This window comes from Micrasema longulum, unplaced genomic scaffold (genome assembly GCF_059751315.1).
Source record: "Micrasema longulum isolate JH-2025_06_02 unplaced genomic scaffold, ASM5975131v1 h1tg000373l, whole genome shotgun sequence".
Taxonomy (NCBI): domain Eukaryota; kingdom Metazoa; phylum Arthropoda; class Insecta; order Trichoptera; family Brachycentridae; genus Micrasema; species Micrasema longulum.
In genome coordinates this window covers 404,186-429,442 of record NW_028277574.1, presented here as the reverse complement: position 1 = coordinate 429,442, position 25,257 = coordinate 404,186, and the positions used below count along the sequence as shown (strand labels likewise).

The following is a 25,257-nucleotide window of genomic DNA, read 5'->3' as shown; positions in this document are numbered from 1 at the left end:
GAATAAACAATTTTTTTTTTTATTTGAAAAAGAATTATTAGCGTTCTTATAATTAACCCAAATATTTCAATTTTGATGACCATTTTTAATAAGTTGTAAATAACTCACTATCAGAATATGGAAATCAAGTTGGGGTAGAGTGGGGTTCGAACCTCGGACTTCTGATCCGTGAGTCCGCAACACTAGCCACGGGACCACAACCCAATTCAATTTACTTTATCTTTATATTTATTTTACCACATGAGAGGAAAAAAGTATAAAACATTTATTCATGAGTCCTATATACAAGGATAACTTGTTTCAAGGAGAATTATACAGATTTCAAGGTCATTAAATTTTTTTTTCTATCGTAATATTGTTCAGCTTTTGCTTAATTTTTAAAGAGGTTTTTGTAATATGTCGCCTTCATTTTCAGGGAAGAATATTAAGCAATTTGACAGAGAAATGACTCTTGAACCTTTGAACAAATATTTAAGGGAAGAATATTAACTATGACTTTTTAGACCATTGCGCGTATTAATGTTAAATATGTCATCTTGTTTTCTACATTATTAAAATTTTATTATCATGTTTGTGATATATGTAGTTATTCCTTAAATAATACGCATCCGGAGAGTTCGTTTTTACCAAATTTTGAATTGAATAAATTTCATCTGTGGATCTAATTCGTTACTTCCGACCTTTGTGCTACATTTTTCATGGGTTTAAAAATAATAATACTATTACGTTACAGTATTTGGATTTATTTTGATATTAATTTTTAACTATAGACTAATTTGAAAATTTCATGGGAAATTTTATAAGGTTTTTTATAAAATCTTTAAAAAAAACTTTTGATGGGAACACTTTTTTTTCATCAAAAGTTTTAAAACCGATAACACGCCTCATCATCTTCTTTCATATTTTCCATGACATTATTATATTAAGCCATAGATTAGTAGATATTTAAACTTAATTTTGAAAAGGTACCAACCAAAATATTACTTTTAGCACGTTCGAATTTAAATAAGATTTGAGAAAAAATATTTATGCTTTTTGATGATAAAACTTCAAAAATCATGGATTAAAAATATAAATTCTGGTACATGAAAAATATTAAGAATGATTTTAATCAGAAATCTTTCGGAAAATAGTCGCTGTATTCTAAACGCAATACTTATTTATTAAAACAAATATTAAAAACTTCGATTAATTTTAAATAATGATATTTTAAAATTTAGAACATAGTTCTGATTTTTTTATTTATGAATAGAAAAAATCTAACTAATAAACGAAACGACATCGACATCCGAATTCGGATTAATTATTGAATACACTATTTTTTTAATCCATCAATATCGATTATGCTAAAGGTTTTCCAAAGCAAATACATTATTTTGACGGACAGGTTGTTATCTGTAGGTAACCTTCGATTGATATATTGAATTACTTTATTAATTAACCTATTTTTTATAAGTAGTATACGTACCGTTCATATACTCTTCAGAATTAATAAATTGATGGGGAGAATATTTAAGTTGTTTATGAAATTGTTGTCATAAAAAGTAATTTAATATATTCAGAGACATAGCAAACTTCAAAGTTCAAAAACCCTTACGTTGACACTTGGCACACGTCAATACAGTCTGACGAAAAGGTCACACAGTATTAGATTATACGTTGTTTAAAAGGTTAATGTACATAAAAATATAATTACTAGGGTGTTATGTATATTTCATTATTATTTTATTAATTAGAGAAATCATAAAATGTTAAGGAATACAATTTTTATTTTACTTTAAATCAGGCGAAACTATAATTTCCATTAATTGGTTGTCTTGTCGCTTACTATAGTAAGATTTTTTTATATATTGCGTGCAATGCAACTAAAATAACATTTTATTTATGCATGTGTTTTATAATTGCAATGTGTTTAGTAATTTAGAATTTAAATCATATAAGCGCTTTATAGCTCCAAATCGAGTTGAAATTTAAGCGATTTCTGACAGAAAAGGCCCGGCAAAATTTGAATGCGGAAAATTGTTATAATATCCCAAAATAATAGTGATTATTATTATCCCCTAGAATTTTTTTATGTTTATTGCGTTTATGCATATATTGAATACCATTATTTTTTTTCCCTTGTTTGTCATTGCTACATAGTTTTATGTTATTTTTGTTGTGTTTCTGTTATATATGTTTCTTCATGTAAGTGCTGTAATTGGCTAAGGCCGTATATATAATAAATACAAAAAAAATTGTTGTGTGGATTATTTTACTTTTGAGCAATTAGTCATCAAGACTACGATAATTTCCTTTGTTTTTCTTACGCTTATCTGTGCATAGGTCACCCTATTGGTACGTATACAATTTTTACGGGGGCATTGATCGGAACCAGCATGAACACGATCACAATACTAGAGAAAAGAACAAAATTAGACTTCCATTTAGGAAAAAGGCAAAGTCACAAAATTTAATTTTATTTAAAGCAATTAAAAAGTATATGGAATGGAAAAAAATATTTATGAAGAAAAAAACATATCAAAATTTAAAATAATGGTCAAGACATATGTGATAAACAATTTATAAATTAAATATATTTTCAATGTTATTATTAGAACACACATAACAATATTTATGATATGTGTGCCCTACTTTAAGATTTAAATAAATAAATAAATAAATGTCAAAAAGTATGTATTAGTTATACGAACATAGAAACATAATAATTTTTTTAAAACCGCATGATTTTACTAAATATTCAATTTATTTAATGTCCAATTTGTTCAATTTTTGAAGCACTACGATCCTTCGTACTCTACAGGTGTTATTCAGAAACAATTTTTTGATTTTCTTCTATATTAAAAAAATATTTTCCTAAACTATGTGTTTTACCCAAGCTAAGTAAGTAAATAATAAGATAAAATACTCACATTAAAAAAAAAAATCACTATTATGTATCACCTTCTCGGCAAAAATCGAACTTAGAAGTCACGTTGGTGAGAACAATCTTAGCCATATTACATTACGAGAGCCGATCAATTAAATTAATATTCGTGTCGCTTTTTGGGGAAAACACTGAGATTTTTTATCTAAAATACATGAGAAAATGATTATTTATATCTAAAGTAAAATTATTTTACTTTTGTAGTAGCGTAATGCGGAACTTCAGCCCTTCGGGAAATTGGAGACAAAACATGTTTTCTTGCGCGCGGTAACAATTCGAGCATTAAATTGTAACTCAAAGTTACTTGAAAATGTACGAAAAAAAATAAAAAATTAAATGAACGCATTTTTTAATAAATACATAAAATCAATTTAGGAACAAATCCGTTCTAGAAACTATTTACAAAATGCTTATCTTAATATCAAACTACATAATAATAATTGCCTAATATTGGACAGGACCGACAATGTCCAATACTTGGGAGTTATTATTGATATAAATTTAAAGTAGAAACAGCAGATTGAAAATATTACAAATAAACTTAAAAGACTATCGTATATATTCAAAACAATTAAAAAAATAATTAATATACAGGAACTCTTAAAGATTTATTTTGCATTGTGCCAATCAATTTAGGAGTACGGTATAATCGGATGGGGGTGGTGTGAGTGACACAGTTTTAAATAGTGTATTTGTTGCACAAAAATCCATTATTAAAATAATACTCAGTGTCCCGGATACAGACATCTACTGAAGAAATATTCCACAAATCACAACTTATGACACCAAAACAATTATACACTAAAATAATACCCACTTAAGCTAGGGTTTCCTAGGACAGCGGTGCCCGTATCTTAACGGCCGTAGTGAACGGTGATGCGGTAGACAGCCGTTGTAACAGTGACTAGAGAGTGGTTTCCTAAGAAAACTGTTTTGATAACATTTATTAACACCGTTTTCCTAGGAAACCACTCTCTAGTCACCGTTACGACGGCTGTCCACCGCATCACCGTTCACTACGGCCGTTAAGATACGGGCACCGCTGTCCTAGGAAACCCTAGCTTAACAGATTCAAAAACTACTACTACTCAAATAAAAGATATAACCCCTACAATACAAATAATATAATCACTTGATCCTCAACGCAAAGACAACTTAAACAAATACAAACTAATACCACTTTCGGACTAATGGATTTTGAGTATTATTCAATTAAACCTACTTTCGCTATCTATTAAAACAATTAGTAAAGAAAAAATGTTAAAAAAGGCTATAAAAAATGGATAGTGGAGCTAGATAAAAGTTAAATGGATTGTCTCATTCGCCCAAATCAATATTGAATCAACTGCTCCACAAGTGCATAGCTTATGTTAGGTTTTTGTTATTTCATTGTGCGTTTTGTAATATAAATAATATAGATGTACATAAATTATTTATAAATATAAATATGTAGTTTTTAAATCTGTCCGAACAGTTTGTTAATTATTTCTGTTTATTAAGTTAGTCTTCTTTGTTTATTCTCAAATGTAAAAATATTTTTTTAAAAGTATATTGTTAAGTGTCCTCGGCACGGGTAACCCCAGTGAGTTCACATTAATTTTATTATTGATTATAGTTTGTAAGACAAAAAATATGAATAAATAAAATGAATTAATAAATCAAAAATTCTGTGACAGTAAAAAAAAACTATGTAAAATCTTTGAAATCCATTTCATCGTTTCTTTAGGACTAATGTGATTCTCAGAGTAAATGTATGATCTGGCAACTCTGCTGCTAGTTCCCGCCACTATACAAGAATAATTATACTGCCGCTCACTGTACAAATCTACAAATGAATACTCGCAACTGTCACCGTTCTTCAAGCGCGTGTAATGTATTCTGTTTTTCCACTAATTTACATAATCTGTAATCATCCGTGCAACTACTACCTACAGACATCAGGGAAAACTGCACATAAACCTCAGAGTAATAATGCGCTAAGCTATAGAGGAGCCCAAACGAAGGAAAACCATTATATGACTATTGGGTATTAAGCTAGCTACAGTTTGCAGCAAAACAATGGGCCGTACTCAGGTCGAGAACTGCCAAATGGATATTAATTTGCATTGTAAATATGTACTTGTGTATTTATTATTTCAGAATTATTCATATTTATTTATTTATAAATCGCCTTTTTTTATTTTATTAAACTGAAAATTTATGTGTGTGTTTATTTATTTATTCATTTTATTCACAATATACTTATGTTACATTCATTGAGACATAAATCCCAACTCTGTGAAACCAAAGTCCTGTGTTGAATTTGTTTGTTTTTCCGTCACATCTTCTCTTATAATTGTGTATATATTGTTTATTAGTTAAGGCATAACAAAGTGGTCAAATTTTATTTGTACAACTATCTTAAATAAATACATTACATAACATTACATAAAAAATACGAGTTTGCAATCTTACAGCCATCACCATCCTTTCAGACTCTCAACGACCAATTATAAAACCTTTCCAGAAATCGAACCCAGAACCTCAAGCATAATAAGTGAACGCGCCAACCACTGCACGAAGATGAGGACTTTTCTCAAGGAGATTTTCGTTTAATTTTTTTTTATCTGTGAGTAGCCATCGGGTCAAAAACACTCGTCTAGGATTGTGATTCTATTTCACGCACAGAACTACATTATTTATTCATCTGAACGTAGAATTTGGTTACTAATATGTAAATTATTTAGTATTCAGTGGGAAATTTTCATTAGTATAACGAATGATAAAGTACGCATTTAAAACGAAATTACATGCAAATCTTGAACACTTTTATCTATTCATTAATACACTGTAAGTCTTTTTCCAGGCATACGAAGAATACAGTTCTGTTTGTGAAATAGAACCAGAATTCTCGACGAGTGTTACCAACTCCATGGTTACTCTCAAGTTCTTGAAAATGGAAATCAAGAGGGGATAAGTTGGCTTAGTAGTGTAGTGGTAGCATTCACCTAGCTTGCTAGAGGTCCGGAGTTTAATTCGTGACAGGGTCGACGTAAAATATACGTTTTTAAGGTGGTTAAATTCAATAATATTTTACTGTCCCTAGACTGGTACCTCAAACGTAAGACTCCCCTTGCCTTCCACGTAACAAAAGTTACTAAGAGACGCTATGGTTGGAGTCCCAATGGATCATTGAATACGGAAAGAGAAAAAAAAAGATAGACACCGAATATATTAACTGCAACACGGTACAAAATCTTTTAAAAAATACATTATTTGCTGAATATGTCAGACGAGCCTTGAATTAAAGAGGTTACTCTCTGCTTTCCAATTAAAAATTGTTCTAGGAAAGTCAGAGAAGTTGATGTTGGCTGATAGATAGTCGACACATTTTCATGTTGTTGCTATTTTTTGTTGATAAATATTTAAAGTTTTTTATTATTTTTATTACGTAACAACTTTTTTGAAAAATATTTTTTAATGGGGCGGAACAGGCGTCGTGGCGCAAATGATTAGACGGCCAACTGTGAAACTGGCGTCCCAGGTTCGATTCCCGCCAGTTGTAAGAAAAAAATCCAAGAAAGATGTTTTTCTCAATTGGTCAGGGTGTTGGGGTGTATTTCTCATTACCTCTTTCCATATCCCCTCTATCGCACCTGCTGACAAGCCTCAAAATAGACGTTTAGCGGGTTATTCCTTTAAAAAAATAATAAAAAAATCGATCGTAACATATTATCCTTAATTAAACTCAAACAACTATTTTGTGTTTTATTTGGGATGGGAAGACACTTAAAAATCAATATTAAAAACTCTCAAATCTCCTCAAAAATCGATAGTGAAAATCGTTTTTAAAAAGCCCTTCAGGTACCCTAGCGTTTGAAAGAATTTAATTTTAAGAATTCGAAATCAAATAAATAAAGTAATTATATACATATCTCCAAAATAATAATGTTTGTGAAAACAAATTATTCTACCGAACCCCAAAAGGAACACTTCCACACTACCAGAATTCTTACTAGAGGATGGGTCATGGGGTCTGGGCCTCAAACTATTCAATATGTTACCCGAACATTGAAAAACCCATGACCCGGATTCAATTAAATAAATTTGTAAAAAAATTGTTTCTGGAGTTAAGTAGAGAAAAATCGAAAAATTTACTCAAAAACATTCTTAAATAATAAATGGTACAACCAAATATTGCTTAACTGTATAATAATTTATCTTATAGGTAGTAATGTTATTGTTTATTTTTGCATAAAAATGTCTGCCTTAGAACAGGTTGTACCTAGTGAGGCAGACTAGACACAATTTTGACTAAATAAATATATTACCTTAGTATGTATGAAGTTGATAAAGAAATTGTATTTTTTTGTTAATAGACCATGAATATTATGATAAATGGTTTTTTTATGCATAAGTAACATTATATTTGTTTCATAGGTTTTAAGTTTAAAGTCATATTCTGAAGATAAATTACGCGTATTATGTTATTGGCTAGTAATAATGTGTTTTTGACAGTCTTAGAACTGGCTGAACCTAGTTAGGCAGTCAGGGTTAATTTATATTTATGCTGTAATTTTATGAACGTTTATTATAATAAATTTATAAATTAAGTAGAACTTAATCATCATCATCATCATTTCCCTGTTCGCACCCTGTGACGCATAGGGCACTGCATTGGTACTCCGATTGTAGCGTATCTGGATCATATTTATCAAATGGAAGGTAAAAGGCAAGAAGATCGATCTTACGCCATAGGTGCCAGCATTCACCAGATCCGAAATCGAACCTAGGAACTCAAACATGGTAGGTGAATGCTTCAAACACTGCACTGACAGGCGGACTGTCTCCACTCAACTTTTTTTCGGGATTTTTACCTGAGTATAGCTATCGAGTCGAAAACACCCTTCAAGCGCTCTGGTCATATTTAACACAAATGACTGAATTTTTCATCCGCCCGGAGAGACAAAAAGTTTTTTTAAATTTATCTATACTGTAAGAAGATCAATCGAACGTATCAAGTCTGTATGTGCAAATTCCATAATATTACAATATTTACTCTTGTAGAAGAGTCAGTATTACATTTGTACCTTTATTATAATGTACAGGTATAATACCGGTATTTCCGCAGTATACAGCCTTTTATTTATGGCTAGGTTCACGTACTTGCTTGGAATTGTAAAGCCACTTTCTCAAGTTCAATGCTATTGGTAAATTGCAAAACAATAGATTTGTACGTGAACTTGCTTTGTTATTCCTTACTTTAATCGAACCCTCATTCCTTTAATCAAAGAAATTATCATCATTCCCCTTTCCGTACCTTGTAGTGCATAGGCCACTGTATGGGTAAACCGAATGCATTTCAATAGTATTACGCTTCAGATGCCAGTCCAGGAAGAATGGAATATTGTTTTTTGAACAACATTTAAAATCAATATTTCACGTCTGACATGCCAGGAGTCGAACCTAGGACCTCAATTAGTAGGTGAATATGATAACCACATTAAACGAGGCGGACTTGTCTCAACTCGATTTTCTTATTAAATCGAGACGAAAACAGTTCATCCAGGGTACTTACTCTATTTTACTCAAAGAACAGTATTCTTTATCCGCCCGGACACAGAGTAGAAATGTAAACAGTAAAACGAAAATGAGCTGTAAATACAAAACACTTAAAATAAAGCTATGAGTAAGACTGATCATCTTACATTCATGTTAGATTTTTTTATTGAGATACGCTGCGGTTGGTGTACCAATAAAGTGCCCTATGTACCACTAGGCGCGGATGGAGAAATGATGATTATGACTCAGGTAAAAAATTTGAAAAAGAAAATCGTGTGTAAATACGGTCACCTTATAGTGTTGTGGTTAGTGAGATCGCTTACCATGCTTAGAAAGACCTATTTTCGATTCCTGGCAAGGCTGACACGAAATATTTGTTTTAAATTTGGATTTACACTTTGATATTTCTAATTGTTCATGTATTTTGTAGATGTTTCTTTAAAAATCCATTGTAATTAATTTAAACATAAAATTTTATTGAAACTTTTTATTAATTACTATTCATAGACCAAATTTTTGATTGATTGATATTTGCATATTCTTTACACAGAAGCAGGCCAGGAGCCCTAATTCAAGTGGTGAATTACAGCAAAGAACATCTTGGCTTGAGAAAAATTACATTCAAATTTTTGTGGTACATGTTCCACCGCGGAGGCCGATATTTTGTATCAAAATTGTCCCTAAATTGTTCCTTACCTAAACGTAAGTCACATATGATCGTGATACACTGCATTTGATGAATGAATGCAGTACCATATACACCATAATGTCCAGATAAGGGTGAGATCAAACAATCCATGTTTAAAAGCCTATATAAATGTGTTTGTGCCTGTCAGCAGCGTTGCCAACCTCTATCAAGCGAATATTGGTAAAATCCGAAAAATAAATCGGTAAATTTCGATGAATTCGTTATCAACCCAAGTGTCGTGAACGGCAGGAAGGGAGTGGCCGTCATTGGCCAGAGATCCCGACTTCAAGATTTATTACTCTCCTAAAGGCCAAAAGCGTGGGGAATGGCTAAGATATAAATATAATGTTGTCCACCCAAAACCTTTGAGCGGGGGGGAGGCGGTAGCTGCTGTTATATAAAAAAGGCTAATAATTCAAAATTTCATGGATAAATCCATGTTTAGAATACAAATTTATTAAACGGGAAAATGTTAAAAGATCGATAGAATTTCCATCGAATTCGATAGATTAGTAGATTGCTCTAAAAATCAGTAGATCTACCGAAAAATCGGTAGGGTCAGCAACGCTGTCTGTCGGTAAACCGAGTAAACACTCACATTTCGTTTGTGTTAGTAAGTAAACAAGAATATTTTATATCAAAACGTTCTGTCACTCACACATATTCATATTCATGGCGAACTTTTAATAATTTTAATGTTATAAATAAATCATTTAACATAGATTGATTTGCAAATAATCTTAATGACGTACGGCGTTTGCTTTCGAAATAATTCGTAGTATTTTTTCTTTTCTTTTGAATTTACATTAAATTACTATTCATTTTATGTTCGAGAATCTTTTTTAACTTACTGTGATGCTACTTGTGAAAACCTGTAATTGGCTTATTTGTTATTTGTTTGATAATTATAGCTGTTGGTTATCCAAATAAATAAAATAAAAAACAAACCAAAGCTATTGAAGATTCCGTACATGGTTTAACAAATTTATGACAGTTCACAATTATTTATGATTTGTTTAAAATACGAACGTAATTCTATTTTTTTCTGATGGTTAAACACACTAAAAGAACTGTTTACATCACGATATTTTTTTGTGACGTAAATAATTTATTTTTATACAAATTACACTTGAATAAATAACATTGTGATTTCCATACACAACAACAATTTCCTTTTACTTCCTGGATGAAAAAATACTTCCGGTCATCTGTTTAAATAAGCGACTAAATATAAATGACTTTTATCTCAATGTCATCATTCGATGGAGCAGAATCTAACCATTATTTATGCAAAGGCACGATTTTAATCATATGCTGTAGCTGCGCACATCATGTAATGAAATGCATAAAACAAAAAAAAACGCTAAAAATATTACGTAAAAATCATTATCATCATCTTAGTACCTAGCGCTAAAATGATGCATATGGCATGATATCGGTACATTAAATCCAGAGTAATTCGACTTGTGGGATGAAGGAAAATAAATAGCACCGGAGGTATTCCGCTTTTTTTCGGTCAGTTCTGCCGATTTGTCCGTTAACGTACCGTAAACCGGTAATCTTTCACAACTCTCTTATCAGAAATCGATTTATATAAAGTAGTGAACTTTTGGTGACCCATTCAATAGGTCTCGGATTCGATTCCTGACATAGTTTACATTAAATATTTATTTAAGAGGGAATCGAAGGAATAAGACTGATCATCTTACCTCAATGTAACAAAAACTATCAAGATACGTTGCGATTGGTGTACCAATGCAGTGCCCTATGCACCATTAGGTTCGAAAAAGCAATGATGATTATGATGAGTGACGTCGTTCAAATTAGTTCGTTTTATAAAAAATATTGATAATGATTTTTTTTATACATTTTGAAGAACTTTGGTTGTAATTTTTGCAGCGTTTACGAAAACACCATTTTTATATCCAATTTCCTGTACATAATTTTAAAATACGAAATCTTTTATTAGTAAAAAGGAAAAAACTTTACTAGGCTCTTTTGTAAAGTTGCAACATGGCGCTTGTTAATTTTTATCTTTACAGAGTTGATTATTTTGTACTTAGGTCATTATGTTGTCAGCCAGGTAATAACCGAAATTTCCTTAACTCGTAATGAACTATTTTTAAAGTTAACAATAACAAACAAATTAAGTTATTCTTAACAATTAGGTAACCTTATATAAATATAAAGTAATATGTTCAATACATAATGAAACAAAATGCATCAGAGTTTTACGAGGGCTGGCTGTTTTTTACAAAATGCACATCTAAGGTTGTGTGGTTAGCCAGACTTTAAAAATCATAGTTAAATTCTCTTTTCTGTTATCAAAAAACGACTGTATGCATTATTTATCATTATCAAAGTAAAAAACGCTCTAACTGTTGTGTAGATTCGATTATTCAATATTTTAACGAAAGCGCTGTTTTATCAGTTTCAATTTTATGGTTGGCTGCTTTCTGCATCACAACGTTCAAGTAATGTAGTGTAATGCAATTTGTTTGTTATTTTTCTGCAAAAATATCATTAAGGGGAGACCCTTAAGCCCACCATCCACCCGCAGCTTTTATAGAGTTCTGGGGGACTCTCTGTCAGCTGCGCATAGAGGAAAGTTATAATAAATATTCCTAAGGAATACAAACTCTATGCAGATTAAGGAGGGGGGAGGAGGACGTATGGCAAAAATATCAGTTCTATTGAAGGGCTGGTAAAATCCTAGCAATTTTATATTTGTGTCTGATGAGAACACACACGATTATACAGGAAATTTCCACCGCCGACGAGCACGTACGGAAACGTTTTTAATATTACTTTCACTTAAAGGAAAGCAAAAGTGAACTGGCTTTTATTAAGCGTTTGTTAACAAATTTTCACGTGATATAGCAAATATTTTGACAGCTGTAACGTACGGAATTTTTTTATCAAAAGACACAGATAAACTATCAAGATACTTAAGCGTTTTTGTATCACGTGCTCTTGAGCACAAACCTTGACAAGAAATGTACTTCTCTACTCTCAAATATATTTAAGAAGTAGGAACCTAAAATTTCAATGAGGAGGTTTAACTCTACAGGAAAAAATGTGCTCTTAAGCAAGGTAAAAATTAAAGCTTTAAATTGTACGGCGAAGTTTCTTGAAAATATACGGAAAAAAAAAGATTTTTATAAAAACGGACTACTTTAAACGACGTCAATAGTTCTTCCGAATCAATTAATGATAATAGACTTGTGATAGATTTCTGGTTTACAGTAAGTCGACTGACCAATCAACAGAACTCATTTAGGAGAAGAGGAAGAGAACTCGAGACATAACTCGCGAGTAATTTCGAAAATACTTAACATTATCACGCTGATAATGCGATTCATATTTTTTTTTAATTGGCTTATTTTAATATTCTAATAACAAATAAATAAATTTATAATCAGTGAACTTCCTCATTATTATAACCAATCGTATGAACCACGGATATTTTTATTTATTTGCTATAGGGTATATATTTGGTGTTTCAATGAAGTGCAGCAGATGATTTGAATTTTTTTATTTTCATAAGGAAAAACATCAGAAATTATTCGAATAATAAATAAATAACAGTCTATAATCATTCCCTGTCCGCTCCCTAGTTGGAGTATACAGTGTTCCAAAGTTGTTCCTTCATTCATATCTATCGGCTGCCAATACCCGTGCGTCCTCCCAAGTCAGGTTCTCATCCCGAAGTTCAGACATAAACTGCCGACGAACAGTGGTGGACAAGCAGTGGACGCCCAGAACGTCGAGAACCTGATGCCTTGTAAATCAGGCAAGCGTGGTTCAGGCTCTCGGGAGGCATCCGCAATATGTGGCCCAGCCAACCGTATCGCCTCCGCTTGATGATAGTTGTCTTATTACTTCATTCATCACAAAGCCAATCCAATGCACACCCAAGATTCTTCCAAGACACCTATTTTTAAACTCAGTATTTTGCATTTTGGGCCCTAGAGAAGTGCCACGATTCGCATCCGTAGAGGAGAATATGTGTTATGCGGGTGTTATACAGGCAGAATTTGGTTTTAACTGAATAAATATTTGATCCCCAGACAGCTTTCATACTGTTGAATGTGGCGGCTGTTACTCCTAGCCGCACTCTCAGTTATATTTCTAAGCTGCTATTTTCTGTAATATATACTCCGAGGGCTGGTATTCTGAACGGAATTGCGCGCGAAGAGATTGCTCTATTAGCGTGTATTTAGTTCGTGAATACACGTTAAAAATGCGTTTTTTAAGCGCGCTTTTGCGTTCAAAACCCCCCCAGGTATTTAAACTCTCGACCCATTCGATCATTTAATTTGACAAATACATTTTTTTACTTATTACATACTCTTTAAAAATACCTACTAAATAAATTTATTTGTTTACAGTTTTGACCAATTTTAATTTAAAATTGTTTATCAGTGATCGGGTTACGTTACAAACGACATCATCTCTCTGGTGGGAGACTAAACATTATTTTATTTTAAATATATCTAGCCTTGCAAAACGAAGATTTAATGCAGACTTTATCTCCATCATCAAAATAATAAACTAATTGATGTCCCTGAAATATTTTAAAGAATTTTTCTTAACATTCCCACTCGCAGACTAGTCGCAGATAGTGAAAAACTGTAGCTAGGTCGGTCGGTGTAGCTAACAGGACTAATTATGAAATTCAGTCGCCTTTACCCAGAATGATCAGAATGATGATACATTTCGCAATGGATTGCAGTAAGGCATATTTAATTTGTGCAATATTATATGATACAATTATTATTTGTTTTATATATTTTTTTTTCTATTTGTTTTTCGTCCGAACTGTGTTTTTCTATTTTATAAATATGAAAATGTCGCATGAATTGGACTGTATCCATTGATAAACAAATAAACTATGTGTACAAGAATAAAATTGAAAAGAACCTTTTATCAATATCTTGTCAACGCATTGCAAAAAATAAAGAAAAAAATAAAAAATAAAAACAAGAAACAAAATAATAAAAAGACGTTGAAACCGGAGTTTATGCAAAGATATCCTATTTACGAAATAAAAACGTAAAAGCGTAGATGTTTTACGAAATGTATTTATTTTAATTTGTTTCTTTACAAATATTTTTATTTCTATTTATTGAGTCAAAAGTCCCAACTCTATGGAATTAAAGTCCTGTTAAGTTTAACAATAATATTATTCTCATCAACATCATTATAAAAAAAAAAGCAAACAAAGAGAAACATCTGATTTACGCGAAACAACCAACTTAAATAATTGAAAAATTAGATTAAGGAGTTTCTAACTGAAAATCCTACCTGCAAGGATATTTTAGTCCTGAACCCCACTCTTGAAAATAGATTTTGTCCTTGAGAGTTTAATACATTCTTCCAAAATATTAAACACTCAGTGTGATAATGGAGTGGTGTCTCTGAACAAAAATCGTACGGGTTTTGAATATAAAATACAATATGATTAAAAACCCATAAAAGTATCTTCGTCTCTGATCATCTGTCCACTCTGATTTGACACAATTTTTTTGAAGGGTTAATAGTGTATTTAAAAATTGGCACGAAAATTTTTGTTAAATAAATTTATGAAATTATTGTAGAATTTCGATGAAAATTATTTAGGGGTGAAATCTAAGGTCATTAGTGTAGTGCTAAAAATATCGAATTCCGCAGTATTTTCGCGTGCCTTTGACCTATCAAATCCTGTCCGAGTAAAAGCCCTATAATAAATTACAACGGCACCTAATCATTCTTAGTCAAAACGTTCACACGCGTTTAGAAATTCACGGTTTTATTCAATGTCAAATCTAATCTTTAATAACATAACAAATATTAAATTATATTTTAGAACATTTGAATAAAGAATTTTTATTAAATTGTGGCTTAACAGTTCTATCGAAGACTAGGGTATTTTCGCAAATCGCGAATAACATTAAATCACATAATTTCGGTGATACTGCAATACCGATTAATATCAATTAATTTTTTCGGCGAGGGAACCTAAAAAGCCTTAATATATTTTTTAGCAACCAAAATTATTTTGAGTATTAATGGCAATAATTTAAAACTAACGGCTCTTAAGCATTATAGTAAATTTATTGCTGTAAAACATTTTCGTTAAGAAAACAGATTACCCAGTATTGCAGTATAACCGACGCGAAGGTTAAATATTTAGAGCGAATTCTTATGATTCTTAATAACATAACTATTAATAATTTTCAATTTTAAAAACGGGCACATAGAAAACGTCTCGAAGTTGGTGTAACGTAACTTTGACGTCACACGTCATGCCCTCCGAGCACTTTTATCGATTACAAGTATGACGGGTAACGCAATAAGTGCCATTTGTCTCATAGGGCACGAAACGTCTCGTTTTTGGCTAATTCAATTTTTTTTTTTTTTAAAAAAAAACGCGAAAAGACGCTATTTGTTTATTTGCTTATAGGTTGTTTGATACACATTATTTGAGACATAAATCCCAGCTCCATGGGACTAAAAGTCCTGTATTGAGTTGGGACTAGCAAATAGTTGTCACAGACACATGAGTATATCATCACAAATATAAAATAAGATCAGGAACAGAATAAAATAATAAAACAAAATGTACGACAGTAAACTCAAACATTCTTAAAATCATCAAGGAGTTTTCTCTCAAATCCCTCCCACTAAGGAAATTCCAGTCCTTAACTCGTCTCTGGAAAATGTTTTTTGTCTTTAAAAGCTTAGGACGCTCTTCCGAAATATTGAATATTCTCAGAGTGATAAAGAAGATATGTCTTTGAGCAAAAGTCGGTTTTGGGTTTGACATAATTCGTGCTTTGGAAAAACCTCGTGCGAACATTTTGCTGAGATATCTCCTTATTGTTCGACCAGAAGTGTGTAAATGCTTCCTTTGGGTACAGTTGTCTCATATCCAGCATCTTCATGTATTGGACCAACTGTTTGGACGGGTGTGTTAGAGGGCACCGGAATATTATTCTCAATGATAATATCTGTGAAATTATAAGAGGCTTTAAGATGGATGCCGCACAAGTCCCCCAGTCAACTATTCCATTGGTTGCTATTATGTTTGTTACGTTTATATTTCACGTGTTTGTTACGTTTATCGAAATCCGCATGAACGCTCCAATAGAGCTGGGGAAAACGTAATACATATAACTAAGGTCACAATTACAACGACCTTAGAGACGAAAATATTACACACAACCTCTCCTACCTGATAATGACTTCTTACGCAAACCGTATCACGGCTACTCGAGTATACGCGAGGCCAGTGTGTATGTAACTCACATTGTACCACCATTTAAAAAGAGAATACATCAGACAACTCCTGCCCTTTAGCAATCTGCCATTGTAAACAACAATTTCCTTGAGCGGCCTCGATTTCTAGCTTCGAACCACGTGCTTTGGACACGACTACTGTTGTCGTTTTATATAAAACACGGTGTGTGCAAAAATCATAAGTCGCATTGCAGATCATTTATTCATATACATTTAATAAATACATACATTCAAGCACGAGACGATCATAAAAATATCTCGTCAACTGACTGTTTTATTGAACAGATGTTAATTTTGTTATAACCTACAGACAAATCATAATAAAGTTCAGACCTTTATCGATTTCCCATATTTTTATTTTGCCGTGAAAATTGACCACAAAATATAAATACACTTGCTTTCAATAAAATTATAATTTTGATAAACTAAACTTTAAAAACAAAAGTACTAAATTTGTGAGTTCGGAAAAATTTTACTTAGATTGGTTTTAGAAGTATTACTTTATAAAATTTATCATTAAAATATTATAGAGATTCAAAGACTGGAAAAATTGCAAATGTTAAATAGTGTTTAAAGCGACAATTTCAGGTCATTGGTTCTATAAATAATACTTTCATATTCTCTTCTGAAAGAAATTTCTACATGTTGTTACAAGTATTTGTCGACATCAATTGATCTAGTTAATGTATTTTTTTGGGCTATTGAATCTAAAACTAAGCATTGAGTTTACAGAAAATTATTCTAAAATCTAATAAAAACCGCACTGACCTCTAGACTACAAATATAATACAATAGACAAAATGGTAAAAAGTAAGTAATGAACAACAAAATCCTAGCACGTAATGACAAGTAAATTTTTCATATTGTGTAATTCAATAATGTTTTAAGTATGTCTAAATATTTTTATGCCGGCTGGATAAAGTAGTCATAAGCCATGAAAATAGTTTCTTTATTCTGATCTCAAAAGTATATTCTCTCTCTATTGCAAAAAAATTAGATCTTATGTAATGAATGTAATTCAATTTTAATTATTTTTTAATTCATTTAGAGATATCTAATTAGGTACACGTATGAATATTTATATTAATATGTACCTATGTGTGCATAAATATATCGTGAGCGTAGAAGGAAAACTGATCAAGATAAATTTTTGCGTTTTTGAGATTTTTTTACCAAGTTTTAAAACTCTACGTTATCTTAAAAAACAAGTTAACTTAAACTTTGAGATATGACATTATGATATAACATATATATCAATATGAACATCTGCTACAGGAAATATTGACCAAATCAAAACAGTTCCATACTCACACAGTACATTGCTAATGCTTTGTCGATGTAGAGCAAAAGAAGCTTGTTATCAAATGTGTACTTCATTGCAAATATATTAGTTTGTGACTGTAAAAACATCAATCTTGATTTGCCAACGAACGAAAATTGTGCCTTGGTCAGTTTTCTTTGTATGCTCACGATACATTATAATGTATGAACATGTTTGTATAATTGTGAATATTTTTATGAATGCATTACAAATGCCCCTACTCAACGCAGATTTTCTAGAAATAGTAAGTTTAGAGGCATCAGTTGTTCCTAGTTGTGTCACTTTAAATTTTGTATTTTAAACTCGTTGAAAATGGCCCTAAAAATTCAATATTTGGGTTAATCATAAGAATGCAAATATTTCTTATTTATTAAAAAAAATAATTAAATAATAAAAATAAAAATTAATTCATCTGTTAGGTTGTCATTGTATCTCAAACATCTGTTGAGTAACATTTGTTTAGTAATGTACCTTTTAATGATGGATTTTTTCGATATATTCAATATATACATATATATCTTTTTAGCATATGTATAAAAGAAAAATACGTTATTTTCTTTTGAAAAAATATTAACTAAAACAAATCTGTGAGTTCTTGAAGGAATGTAACAGAAATACTGTTAAAGTACTATAAATACGAGCTAAAAAAATAAATAAATATAATTTTGATTGCCATGTAGTGCTTATAAAACTGTGAAATTCGAGCATTTTTTTCTCAAAATACCCCTTTGCATTGCGCTGCTCTCTCTCTATGACACAATGAACAACGGCGGGGAGTTGGGAGCAAAAATGAAAATGCAAAATGAAAACCACGAAATCCGTTTTTTTGTGGTTATGGCTGGATATTTGCGCCTAAATACAAAAAGTACACGTGTTAACTTACCGGTGTATCAAAAAATATTAAGCTGTAAATTGATGAATTCTAATACTAGTTGTTTGCACGGGGGAAAGCAAAGAAAAATGTGAATTTTTATTGATAGAATTTCGCAGAAAAAACATTTTATTAATTAAGATACATTCCTAACATTATGAAATAGGATAAGGCAAAAAATGAAATCAATATCCATTAAAAAAAAAAGATTTTTTATTTGTTTTATTATTTTGATTTGCAATTTTTTTGTTTCTTTTTTATAATATTTTGTAAACTTGCCAAACACAAGAGCCAAACTTTTTTTTTGGCAAGTTCAACCTTAATTGTTCCAATTTTTTTACTGCATGTTTTGTTTTTTTACGCTAATAAAGGTTTTTATTGAAAAAAAAAATTGATGGTGTAAAATACTGTGTTTTATGTTTATATAATGTTTTCTTACTATTTCAGAGTATTACCTATGTATGATATTATGTACTGACACAAAAATGTTTTCTTCATATGTGCGGTCCCAAACGAGTTTTTTTAATAACTCCTGGGAATATAATAAGTCCCATATGGATTATATGTTTTATTAATAATAGATAAAAATAATAAAAATATGTATAAATAATATATTTAAAAAAAAAAGGTATTGAAATAATATGCTACCCGGGGGACCCAAGTATAAAAATACTTTAAAAAAATAAAAATCGCAACGACGAATTTGTTATCTACGACAGTAATAAAGCGTTTAACACACATAATATAAATTAAGAAAGACTAGAATAGGGCAGTAAAATATTGTACTCTAAATATTTCGGTATTATTCGATAACTTAGGTATTAGGTACAGAGTACAGCAGTAGGCACATAGTGTCTCGTAGAAAACGCGCCATTGTGAAAATTTCGATCATCGCGATAATGCCGCGGATTGAATACAAATCTTAACGATTTCGATTTCGTAACAGCGGATCTTTAATACAACCGACATTTTCATTTGCACCAAAGTCACGAATTCGTCATTGCTTAATTCGGCTTCAATGTAGTCCTGTGCGCTTTAAGGGACGCATTTAAATGAACAGAAACTTTGGGGAAAAATATTGCTAGACACACAGACTTCAGATAGATCAGATTTTCTCTCGTGGCTGATAATTTTAAGAAATTTAAAAATATGTACGTATATGAATGTTGTTGAATATATACAAACTGCGGGATGTTGTCACAAGGAACAGCCAAAACTTTGAGCCTGAGCGTATAATACATTTATGTCCATTTTAATTATTTAATGAGAGTAATGGATTGAAAAAAACTATATCGAATTAATGAAAGTGGCAACATGCACAACATTTTCTGTATCATAAATTTTGTGGTCAAACATTTTATTTAAATGTTAATAAATAATTGTATACAGTCACTTACAGACTTTCCTATTTCTACCAGTTACGAGACGTATACCTCTCTTCATCAGGACACGAAAAACACCAACATGCAATTTCCACTATCACCTTAAACACAGTAGAAGTTGCAAAAAAATATAAAATCAACATGCTGACAGAACACATGTCGTTCGGAGCCAACACCAACGTGCACTAATAAATAAAAAAACTCACTGCACGTTGATTTTAGAATTATGTGCAACTAAGTTGAAGATGTAGAGTACACAACTATAATGCGAACTGCATGTGGTGTAATTAGTGTCCTGACGAAGAGACGGATGCCTGTTGAAACCGGTAGACATAGAACAGTCGGTAACTGGTCATATACAATTATTAACAAACCTTTGATTTCATATCTTTTCCAGTGCTTTTGTTCACGAAAGTCACAGGTTAATTATTAAAAATTAAATAAAAAATCAGTTTTTTTTGCGTTTTTTCGCAAAATATAACATTTCTGCTGAGGTCAGGTGAATCTAATAGGCAAACACATTTTTTTATTTTTATCAAAATATTTTCTTTTTATTTTTTTCGTACTTTTTCAGGAAACTTTGCCGTACAATTTAATGCTACAATTGCAATTTCTACAACCGCGCGCAAGAAAACATTCATTGTATCAAATTTCCCGTAGGGCCGAAGTTCTTCATTTTCAATTTAAATAAGATTTTTTAATTGTTTGTTTATTTCTCACTAGGCTAGTTTTATAATTTCGAATGTCATTTTTCATTCACACATTTAGATTTGTTTTGTTAAAGATAAATAATTGTCCTATGGTTCAATATGGTTAAAGCTGATCAGTAAATTAAGTTTTGCGAGAAATTTAATTAAAAAGTACTTTTTCACTAGCGTTCAACGGTTTTTCCGCTCAAGGTTTATATTTTAAGAATGCACGCACTTACGACCGATAGTACCTATAAGTCTATTAATCATTAGTGCACTTTGCATACCGTTGAGTCATTATTCTGGCAATAACAAATAACTGGAGAAACGATGTTATGACAGTTTTGCTTCATAAATACAAAAAAACCAAGCACAAATGTAAATAAACAAAACTTACCATTTATTTATTGATTTTTTTATGAATTTATTGCATATATGTACAAGTTTATCACCAGGGATGCTATTTTGAATCTTCTCTACCCTCTAGAGAGTGATTATTTTGTGAATTTTTATATTTTGCATTCGACTGCACTTCGCTTTATAAACCGTGATGCTGATGATTAAACGACAAATAAATACAAACGCGTGAAACATAATACAATGATTTTCATTTAGAATATTATTGCGACCTTAACCAAAACACTTAATTAAGTTGGATAGACCAAACCATTTTAGTGTTTTTTCCGTTTTTTGGCATTTTATGATCAGTGTGGCCATATATGAAGCAAAACGTAGTCGCATGCGAAAAAAAAATCCTCAAATGAACCACTCTCTAAGGCAGTGGTGGCAAACCGCAGTGGTGGCGAACACGCAGGTCAGACATTGACCCACGCAGGCTTTTTAATGACCCAAGCGTTGATTTTTATCAACTTGTTTTTTTATTCTTTCCAAGAGACAATCCACGAGCTAGTAGTAAAAAAATAATTCATAAAATTTCACCCACTTCTCGAAAAGTTTCACCATTACTGCTCTAGGAGGTAAAAAAGATTCAGAATACCAGCTCACGGAATCTATACAACTCAAAAGTATTTGAACGTGATTACATAAAATATAAAGTATTGATAGTCATAAATATATAAGGAATTGCTAAGAATAGGTAATGTCATATAAACATAAATAATAAACGAATATGTGTAAATATAAATATATTTATATTTATGTTTATATATATATTAAATTAAAATAAAATCAATATTATAAAATGAAAATCAATATTAGTTAATGTATTATTGTATACATTTATACATTTATGTAAACACAATGTTAATGTTTAGCGTAAACCTTTTGTTTTTCTGTTTTATTGTTGTTAACAATGGCAGAATCATTAAGAATTTTATTGATTAGTTTCTGGTGCTGACTTTGGTAAAAAGAAATGAAAGAAACCTCCAAAAATATTTAAACAAATGTAGTTTTTTACAGCTTACCCAACAAATATTAAGGCTTGTAGATTTCATAGTTGGTAGGCGTCAATTGAATCAATAGTGCTTACCTGTAACAAAATGAAAAAACACATATTTATTATTTAACAGTAATAATTTCAAATACACTGAGCGGTTTAAAAAGTTAAAGTGTTTTTTTATGAAATAATTTTAAATAATATTTTTTTTACTCATTTTGATTTGATCATGTATTTTTATGGGGTCTATCTATATTTTCATGATGAGATGATGATATTGTAAGTGTCTGATATCCTTACATAAATTATATATATGCCAAAAGTTTAAATATAAAGAAAATATTGAAGCAAAACTAGAAAATGACTGACATCTGAGTCCCTAAAACTTACTTAACTATTAACTGTTTACATCAAACTGATAAACTGTAGGTAGATATAAAAAGATATTTTTTTTAACCATAAACAGTTTTGATGATTACTACTGGATAGTATCTTGGATTAAGTACGTGGATCAGTTGTGATGTTGGCTAGCTAAATTCCTAATTTCCTGCATTTATTTTTAACTCACTATAAAATGGTCCACTAATTGAAACATTCAAGTAAAATTTAAAAATACAAGTTAATATCTCCTTTCAAAAAATAGTAAAGATATCCACCTATCGTTTTTATTTATGCTCTCGGGCAGTACAAAAAAACAAAATTATTGTTTACGTTTAGTAGGTTTTGCTAATGTAATGCTTCATAAGGAAACAATCAAATTTTTTATCTTTAAATTTATTTCAACAGAGAGGGAAAAAGTTTTCGAGAAGAAATTTGGAAGTCTAGGCATTTACAGGGCTTATGACCTGTCATTGGCTGGTTTAAGTGGCACTTCACAAAAGTCAACAGATGGAAGAGTTGAGGAAATGTGGATGTTCAAACATGGGCAGAATGGTGAATGTTACACAGTGTGTAAAGTGGCCACTTAAACCAGCCAATGACAGGTCATAAGCCCTGTAAATGCCTAGACTTCCAAATTTCTTCTCGAAAACTTTTTCCCTCTCTGTTGAAATAAATTTAAATATGAACAACTCCCTAGGGAGGAAATCCAGCCAGTCTGCAAGCATTTGGACATAATCAAACATTGTTAAATTTTTTATCAATTACGTATGAAGCCACACGCGAGATCAAATAAATCAATTCCTTATAACTAGCTGAAATATTTAAAGTAATCTCTCTCTGAAATCTATGTACAAGGTGGGTCGATAGGTACTTACTAAGTTCATCGAACAGCGTTTTTCCTCCCTCGAATTGCGTATTTTTTACCGTGTACACACGCACAGTTTTTTGTGCTTTTGACCTAAACTTAAGGTCAAACCACTTTTCTGGCTGCCGACGAATAACTTACTATCTTACTTCTTCGGATTAATTTTATTGACCACTCGACAGTAAATAATGTTTAACTTTTCTTGTAATTTTCAAAGAGTTTAATCAAACTCTGTCAATTTATAATTTACTGATCAGTCATACCCGCGTCACAAGTCGTATGACAGGAATTTATCAAACTGCCTATATTAACAAAAATATGGGAAAAATATATGGATCTAACTTGTGTTTATTCCCATGCAGTTTAAATAACATTGTTTTGTGTTGCAAAACCTTGTATTTTAAGCACTTCTCAACGCTTTCGACCATCTTAATTTAAAATTAAAATGGTCATAATGCCGACAAAGAGTGCTGATAATATTCAATATATATATAAAAATATATATAGAATATTCGGCCTAGAAAATTTTCTTTGAAAATTTATATGAATTTTGTCATAAATTGTGAGCCACTTTTTTTAAGGCTCTAAAATCTCTTTATGTAGTTTATTAGCCAAATTGTTTTAAATAACAAAATTAATTTTCACATTATTCCGTTAAATTTATAAACCCAATTGCTACTTTGCATGAAGATATAAAAATAAAATATAAATTCAGACACATAAATCCTTTTGATGTTAGTACATCTTAGCAAACTAGTGTCAGCGACTCCCACGAGTGAGACAGTCCTGTGGGGAGGGGAGGGAGTGTTCTAGCTATTATAGACAAATACAGATAAAACATTGGTTTACACAAAAGGTGATGTGAAAAATGCATTTTATGATATTTGAACAAAAAAATTTCATAAAAGATAGTGATAGCGCAAGTCGTTTTAAGTCGTTTTTACGATACGATACATAAGTACGAGGAGTCTATTTTTACAACAAGAATGACAATATTGTGACACATAAAAACTGGTTTGTTTGTTTTGAGAAAACTGTAATAAAATAACGATTGACGTTGCGCAATAATCATGCAAGTCCTTAGCTGGTTTTAAATAAATGTAACGAAATACATATTTTATAAATATGTTACTCAGACGTAGAAATCATAAAGTCACCACATATAATTCTTCCCTTTTTATGAACTTTTCTTTATACTAGGTATATTTTATTTGTTCCTTTTATGTGAATTTATTTTTAGGATTTTTTTTCATGTGTTTTTATTTTATTTGGGATTTATTATCTCTCTAGGACACCTTTGTATTGTTATCACATCAATATTTTTATTGCAATAAAATTACTATTGTATTGAACATTATAAACACAGCACTCCAAAAAATGTTATATTCAATAAATACATTTTCGTCAAAATATGCGAAAAAGGTTGCATTATAATTATTTTTTTGCGCGAAACAATTTTTTATCATTTTTGTGAAAAATTTAACAATTATTTTGTCCGTAACTTACACATTAACAAAAAATGTGACAAAAAAAGTTAGAAAATGGTTACGGTTTTGTCAAAACGCTTTATGTTATTTTTTTCATGCAGCCCATTTTGCCCATTTCGACAAAAACGCAAGAATAATTCATTTAACGAAAATGTATGAGATGTAAAAAATATTTAGATAATAAAATTTCACAAAAAAAATGCGGCCATTCTATATATGCGTTCAAGATGTTATATAACAATACTATCAAAAAAACATTACCTAATCGATTTTTTATTGTGAGTCCGGTAAAAAAATATGTAAACACATTTAATATCTAGTCGTCCAAATGTCAGCCACTTGGATTCTTTGCCGATCGTCTGTCGTTCAATGATCTGCTTCGATAATTTTATTCTTGAATTTTTTGCTGTTTAGGCATTTGAGCCAGTT

The 25,257-nt window shown here is 30.9% G+C and overlaps 1 long non-coding RNA gene across 1 annotated transcript in view; it reads right to left on the bottom strand.

Annotated features, from left to right (window-relative positions):
- Positions 1-21,981: 21,981 nt before the first annotated feature.
- LOC148282148 (uncharacterized) overlaps positions 21,982-25,257 on the bottom strand; it is a 139,054-nt gene continuing 135,778 nt past the window's right edge. The window contains exon 3 of the long non-coding RNA XR_015822159.1: positions 21,982-22,188. This is a non-coding gene — a long non-coding RNA (uncharacterized LOC148282148). The remainder of the gene's footprint in view (positions 22,189-25,257) is intronic.